At 46.5% G+C, this 6954-nt stretch overlaps 1 non-coding gene across 1 annotated transcript; it reads right to left on the bottom strand.

The window, feature by feature from the left end:
- Positions 1-6882: 6882 nt before the first annotated feature.
- On the bottom strand, positions 6883-6954 carry TRNAW-CCA (transfer RNA tryptophan (anticodon CCA)). Its single transcript has one exon. It is a non-coding gene; the product is annotated as a tRNA-Trp (tRNA).

The following is a 6954-nucleotide window of genomic DNA, read 5'->3' as shown; positions in this document are numbered from 1 at the left end:
CGAGTCCGCTTAGGGTAGCCGTTCGCACACACGCGGTAGCATATTTTGCTCGGCCTTCTGTCGATGAAGCACAGGTAAAGGGACAAGTCATTGTAGACAGACAAATAAGTAGACAGACAGAAAGATGAAAATAATAAAAAGAGAATTTGACCCAGACGTCATTAGAACACGCAACCTTCTGAGCGGGAGTCAGACACGCTACAGTTGCGCCACCGAGTGCGCTTAGGGCAGACGTTCGCACACACGTGGTAGCATGTTTTGCACGGCCTTCTGTCGATGAAGCACAGGCAAAGAGACAAGTCATTGTGGAGAGACAAATAAGTAGATAGACAGATAGCTGAAAACAATAAAAATGAGAAATTGACCCGGACGTGATTCGAACATGCAACCTACTAATCTGGAGTCAGACGCGCTACCGTTGCGCCTCCGAGTTTGCTCAGGGCAGCCGTTCGCACACACGTGGTAGCATGTATTGCTCGGCCTTCTATCGATGAAGCACAGGTAAAGAGACAAGTCATTGTAGAAAGACAAATAAGTAGATAGACAGATAGATGAAAATAATAGAAAAGAGAACTTGAGCCGGACGTCATTCAAACACGCAACCTTCTGATCGGGAGTCAGACGTGCTACCGGGTCGCCACCGAGTCCGCTTAGGGTCGCCGTTCGCACACACGTGGTAGCATGTTTTGCTCGGTCTTCTATCGAAGAAGCACAGGTAAAGAGACAAGTCATTGTAGACAGACAAATAAGTAGATAGACAGATGAAAATAATAAAAATGGAATTTGACCCGGACGTCATTCCAACACGCAACTTTCTGATCTCGTGTCAGATGCGCTACCGGTTCGCCACAGAGTCCGCTTAGGGTTGCCGTTCGCACACACGTGGTAGAATGTTTTTCTCGGCCTTCTGTCGATGAAGCACAGGTAAAGAGACAAGTCATTGTAGACAGACAAATAAGTAGATAGACAGATAGATAAAAATATTAAAAAGAGAACTTAACACGGACGTGATTCGAACTCGCGAACTTCTGATCTGGAGTCAGATGTGCTACCGTGTCGCCAGCAAGTCCACTTAGAGGGTAGCGGTTCGCACACACGCCGTAGCATGTTTTGCTTGGCCTTCTGTCGGTGAAGCACAGGTGAAGAGACAAGTCATTGTAGACAGACAAATAAGTAGATAGACAGATACATGAAAAAAATATAAAAATAGAATTTGACCCGGACGTGATTCGAACACGCAACATTCTGATCTGGAGTCAGACGTGCTACCGTGTCGCCATCAAGTTCACTTAGGGTAGCCGTTCGCACACACGCGGTAGCATGTATTGCTCGGCCTTCTGTCGATGAAGCACAGGTAAAGAGATAAGTCATTGTAGAATGACAAATAAGTAGATAGACAGATAAAAATAACAAAAAAGAGAGTTTGACCCAGACGTGATTCGAACACGCAACCTTCTTATCTGGAGTCAGACGTGGTACCGTTGCGCAACCGAGTCCGCCTATAGGGTAGCCCTTCGCACACACGTGGTAGAATGTTTTGGTCGGCCTTCTATCGATGAAGCAAAGGTAAAGAGACAAGTCATTGTAGACAGACAAATAGGTATATAGACGGATAGATAAAAATATTAAAAAGAAAATTTGACCCGGACGTGAATACAACAGGGAACCTTCTGATCTGGATTCAGACGTGCTAAAGTTGCGCCACCGAGTCCGCTTAGGGTAGCCGTTCGCACACACGCGGTAGCATGTTTTGCTCGGCCTTCTGTTGATGAAGCAAAGGTAAAGAGACAAGTCATTGTAGACAGACAAATAAGTAGATAGACCGATAGTTGAAAATAATAACAGAAAGAATTTCACCCAGACGTGATTCGAACACGCTACCTTCTGATCTGGAGTCTGACGCGCTACCGTTGCGCCTCAGAGTCTGCTTAGGGTAGCCGTTCGCACACACGTGGTAGCATGTTTTGGTTGGCCTTCTGTCGGTGAAGCACAGGTGAAGATACAAGTCATTGTAGACAGTCAAAAGAGTAGATAGACAGATAGATGAAAATAATAAAAAAGAGAATTTGACCCGCACGCGGTTCGAACACGCTACCTTCTGATCTGGAGTCTGACGCGCTACCGTTGCACCTCAGATTCTTCTTAGGGTAGCCGTTCGCACACACGTGGTAGCATGTTTTGCTTGACCTTCTGTCGGTGAAGCACAGGTGAAGAGACAAGTCAGTGTAGACAGACAAAGAGTAGATAGACGGATAGATGAAAATAATAAAAAAGAGAATTTGACCCGCACGCGGTTCGAACACGCAACCTTCTGATCTGGAGTCGGACGCGCTACCAGTTCGCCACCGAGTGCGCTTAGGGTAGCCGTGGCACACACGTGGTAGCATGTTTTGCCTGGCCTTCTGTCTAAGAAGCACAGCTGAAGAGAAGAGTCACTGTAGACAGACAAATAAGTAGATAGACAGATAGATGAAAATAGTAAAAAAGAGAACTTGACGTGGACGTGATTCGACCACGAGACCTTCTGATCTGGAGTCAGACGTGCTACCGTGTCGCCATCAAGTCCACTTAGTGTAGCCGTTCACACACAAGCCGTAGCATGTTTTGCTCGGCCTTCTGTCGATGAAGCAAAGGTAAAGAGACAAGTCATTGTAGAATGACAAAAAGGTAGATAGACAGATAAAAATAACAAAAAAGAGAATTCGACCCGCACATTGTTCGAACACGCAACCCTCTAATCTGGAGTATGACGCGCTAAAGTTGCGCCACCGAGTCTGCTTAGGGTAGCCGTTCGCACACACGCGGTAGCATGTTTTGATCGGCCTTCTGTCGATGAAGCACAGGTAAAGAGATTGACGCGCTAAAGTTGCGCCACCGAGTCTGCTTAGGGTAGCCGTTCGCACACACGCGGTAGCATGTTTTGCTCGGCCTTCTGTCGATGAAGCACAGGTAAAGAGATAAGTCATTGTAGAATGACAAATAAGTAGATAGACAGATAAAAATAACAAATAAGAGAGTTTGACCCAGACGTGATTCGAACACGCAACCTTCTTATCTGGAGTCAGACGTGGTACCGTTGCGCAACCGAGTCCGCCTATAGGGTAGCCCTTCGCACACACGCGGTAGCATGCTTTGCTCGGCCTTCTGTCGATGAAGCACAGGTAAAGAGACAATTCATTGCTGATTGATATGTGGGGTTTAACGTCGCAAAACCACTATATGATTATGAGAGACGCCGTAGTGGAGGGCTCCGGGAATTTAGACCACCTGGGGTTCTTTAACGTGCACCCAAATCTGATCACACGGGCCTACAAACTTCCGCCTCCATCGGAAATGCAGCCGCCGCAGTCGGGATTCGAACCCGCGCCCTGCGGGTCAGCAGCCGAGTGCCTTAGCCACTAGACCACCGCGGCGGGGCGACAATTCATTGTAGAAAGACAAATAAGTAGATAGACAGATAGATGAAAATAATAAAAAAGAGAACTTAACACGGACGTGATTCGAACACGCAAACTTCTGATCTGGAGTCAGACGTGCTATGCTGTCGCCACCGAGTCCACTGAGCGCAGCCGTTCGCACACACGCGGTAGCATGTTTTTCTCGGCCTTCTGTCGATGAAGCACTGGTAAAGAGACCAGTTATTGTAGAATGACAAATGGGTAGATAGACAGATAAAAATAACAAAAAAAGAGAATTTGACTCGCACATGGCTCGAACATGCAACTTTTTGATCTGGAGTATGACGCGCTAAAGTTGCGCTACCGAGTCCGCTTAGGGTAGCCGTTCGCACACACGCGGTAGCATAATTTGCTCGGCCTTCTGTCGATAAAGCACAAGTAAAGGGACAAGTCATTGTAGGGAGACAAATAAGTAGATATTCAGATTGATAAAAATAATAAAAAAAATTTGACCCAAACGTGATTCGAACACACAACCTTCTGATCTGGAGTCAGACGTGGTACCGTTGCGCCTCAGAGTCCGCTTAGGGTAGCCGTTCGCAAACACGTGGTAGCATGTTTTGCTTGGCCTTCTGTCGGTGAAGCACAGGTAAGAACAAGTCATTGTAGAAAGACAAATAAGTAAATAGACAGATAGATGAAAATAACAAAAAAGAATTTGACACGAACGTGATTAGAACACGCAACCTTCTCATCTGGAGTCAGGCGTGCTAAGATTGCGCCACCGAGTCCGCTTAGGGTAGCCGTTCGCACACACTCGGTAGCATATTTTGCTCGGCCTTCTGTCGATGAAGCACAGGTAAAGGGACAAGTCATTGTAGGGAGACAAATAAGTAGATATTCAGATTGATAAAAATAATAAAAAAAATTTGACCCAAACGTGATTCGAACACACAACCTTCTGATCTGGAGTCAGACGTGGTACCGTTGCGCCTCAGAGTCCGCTTAGGGTAGCCGTTCGCACACACGTGGTAGCATGTTTTGCTTGGCCTTCTGTCGGTGAAGCACAGGTAAGAACAAGTCATTGTAGAAAGACAAATAAGTAAATAGACAGATAGATGAAAATAACAAAAAAAGAATTTGACACGAACGTGATTAGAACACGCAACCTTCTCATCTGGAGTCAGGCGTGCTAAGATTGCGCCACCGAGTCCGCTTAGGGTAGCCGTTCGCACACACGCGGTAGCATATTTTGCTCGGCCTTCTGTCGATGAAGCACAGGTAAAGGGACAAGTCATTGTAGACAGACAAATAAGTAGACAGACAGAAAGATGAAAATAATAAAAAGAGAATTTGACCCAGACGTCATTAGAACACGCAACCTTCTGAGCGGGAGTCAGACACGCTACAGTTGCGCCACCGAGTGCGCTTAGGGCAGACGTTCGTCACACGTGGTAGCATGTTTTGCACGGCCTTCTGTCGATGAAGCACAGGCAAAGAGACAAGTCATTGTGGAGAGACAAATAAGTAGATAGACAGATAGCTGAAAACAATAAAAATGAGAAATTGACCCGGACGTGATTCGAACATGCAACCTACTAATCTGGAGTCAGACGCGCTACCGTTGCGCCTCCGAGTTTGCTCAGGGCAGCCGTTCGCACACACGTGGTAGCATGTATTGCTCGGCCTTCTATCGATGAAGCACAGGTAAAGAGACAAGTCATTGTAGAAAGACAAATAAGTAGATAGACAGATAGATGAAAATAATAGAAAAGAGAACTTGAGCCGGACGTCATTCAAACACGCAACCTTCTGATCGGGAGTCAGACGTGCTACCGGGTCGCCACCGAGTCCGCTTAGGGTCGCCGTTCGCACACACGTGGTAGCATGTTTTGCTCGGTCTTCTATCGAAGAAGCACAGGTAAAGAGACAAGTCATTGTAGACAGACAAATAAGTAGATAGACAGATGAAAATAATAAAAATGGAATTTGACCCGGACGTCATTCCAACACGCAACTTTCTGATCTCGTGTCAGATGCGCTACCGGTTCGCCACAGAGTCCGCTTAGGGTTGCCGTTCGCACACACGTGGTAGAATGTTTTTCTCGGCCTTCTGTCGATGAAGCACAGGTAAAGAGACAAGTCATTGTAGACAGACAAATAAGTAGATAGACAGATAGATAAAAATATTAAAAAGAGAACTTAACACGGACGTGATTCGAACTCGCGAACTTCTGATCTGGAGTCAGATGTGCTACCGTGTCGCCAGCAAGTCCACTTAGAGGGTAGCGGTTCGCACACACGCCGTAGCATGTTTTGCTCGGCCTTCTGTCGACGAAGCACAGATGAAGAGACAAGTCATTGTAGACAGACAAATAAGTAGATAGACAGATAGATGAAAATAATAAAAAAAGAGAATTTGACCCGGACGTGATTTGAACACGCCACCTTCTGATCTGGAGTCAGACGTGCTACCGTTTCGCCATCAAGTCCACTTAGTGTAGCCGTTCGCACACACGCGGTAGCATGTTTTGCTCGGCCTTCTGTCGATGAAGCACAGGTAAAGGGACAAGTCATTGCAGACAGACAAATAAGTAGATAGACAGATAGTTAAAATAATAAAAAAAATTTCACCCAGACGTGATTCGAACACGCTACCTTCTGATCTGGAGTCTGACACGCTACCGTTGCGCCTCAGAGTCTGCTTAGGGTAGCCGTTCGCACCCACGTGGTAGCATGTTTTGCTTGGCCTTCTGTCGGTGAAGCACAGGTGAAGATACAAGTCATTGTAGACAGACAAAAGAGTAGATAGACAGATAGATGAAAATAATAAAAAAGAGAATTTGACCCGCAGGCGGTTCGAACACACTACCTTCTGATCAGGAGTCTGACGCGCTACCGTTGCGCCTCAGAGTCTTCTTAGGGTAGCCGTTCGCCCACACGTGGTAGCATGTTTTGCTTGGCCTTCTGTCGGTGAAGCACAGGTGAAGAGACAAGTCAGAGTAGACAGACAAAAGAGTAGATAGACAGATAGATGAAAATAATAAAAAGAGAATTTGACCCGCACGCGGTTCAAATACGCAACCTTCTGATCTGGAGTCGGACGCGCTACCAGTTCGCCACCGAGTGCGCTTAGGGTAGCCGTTGCACACACGTGGTAGCATGTTTTGCCTGGCCTTCTGTCGATGAAACACAGCGGAAGAGAAGAGTCACTGTAGACAGACAAATAAGTAGATAGACAAATAGATGAAAATAGTAAAAAAGAGAACTTGACGCGGACGTGATTCGACCACGAGACCTTCTGATCTGGAGTCAGACGTGCTACCGTGTCGCCACCGTGTCCACTTAGGTTGGCTGTTCGCACACACGTGGAAGCATGTTTTGCTCAGCCTTCTATCGATGAAGCACAGGTGAAGAGATCAGTCTTTGTAGACAGACAAATGAGTAGATAGACAGATAGATGAAAATAATAAAGAAGAAAATTTCACCCAGACGTGATTCGAACACGCAACCTTCTGATCTGGAGTCAGACGCGCTACCATTGCGCCACCGAGTC

The sequence above is a fragment of the Rhipicephalus microplus genome, chromosome 5 (genome assembly GCF_043290135.1).
Source record: "Rhipicephalus microplus isolate Deutch F79 chromosome 5, USDA_Rmic, whole genome shotgun sequence".
Classification (NCBI taxonomy): domain Eukaryota; kingdom Metazoa; phylum Arthropoda; class Arachnida; order Ixodida; family Ixodidae; genus Rhipicephalus; species Rhipicephalus microplus.
The sequence above is the reverse complement of the archived record's forward strand: the minus strand, read 5'-3'. Positions and strand labels throughout refer to the sequence as shown.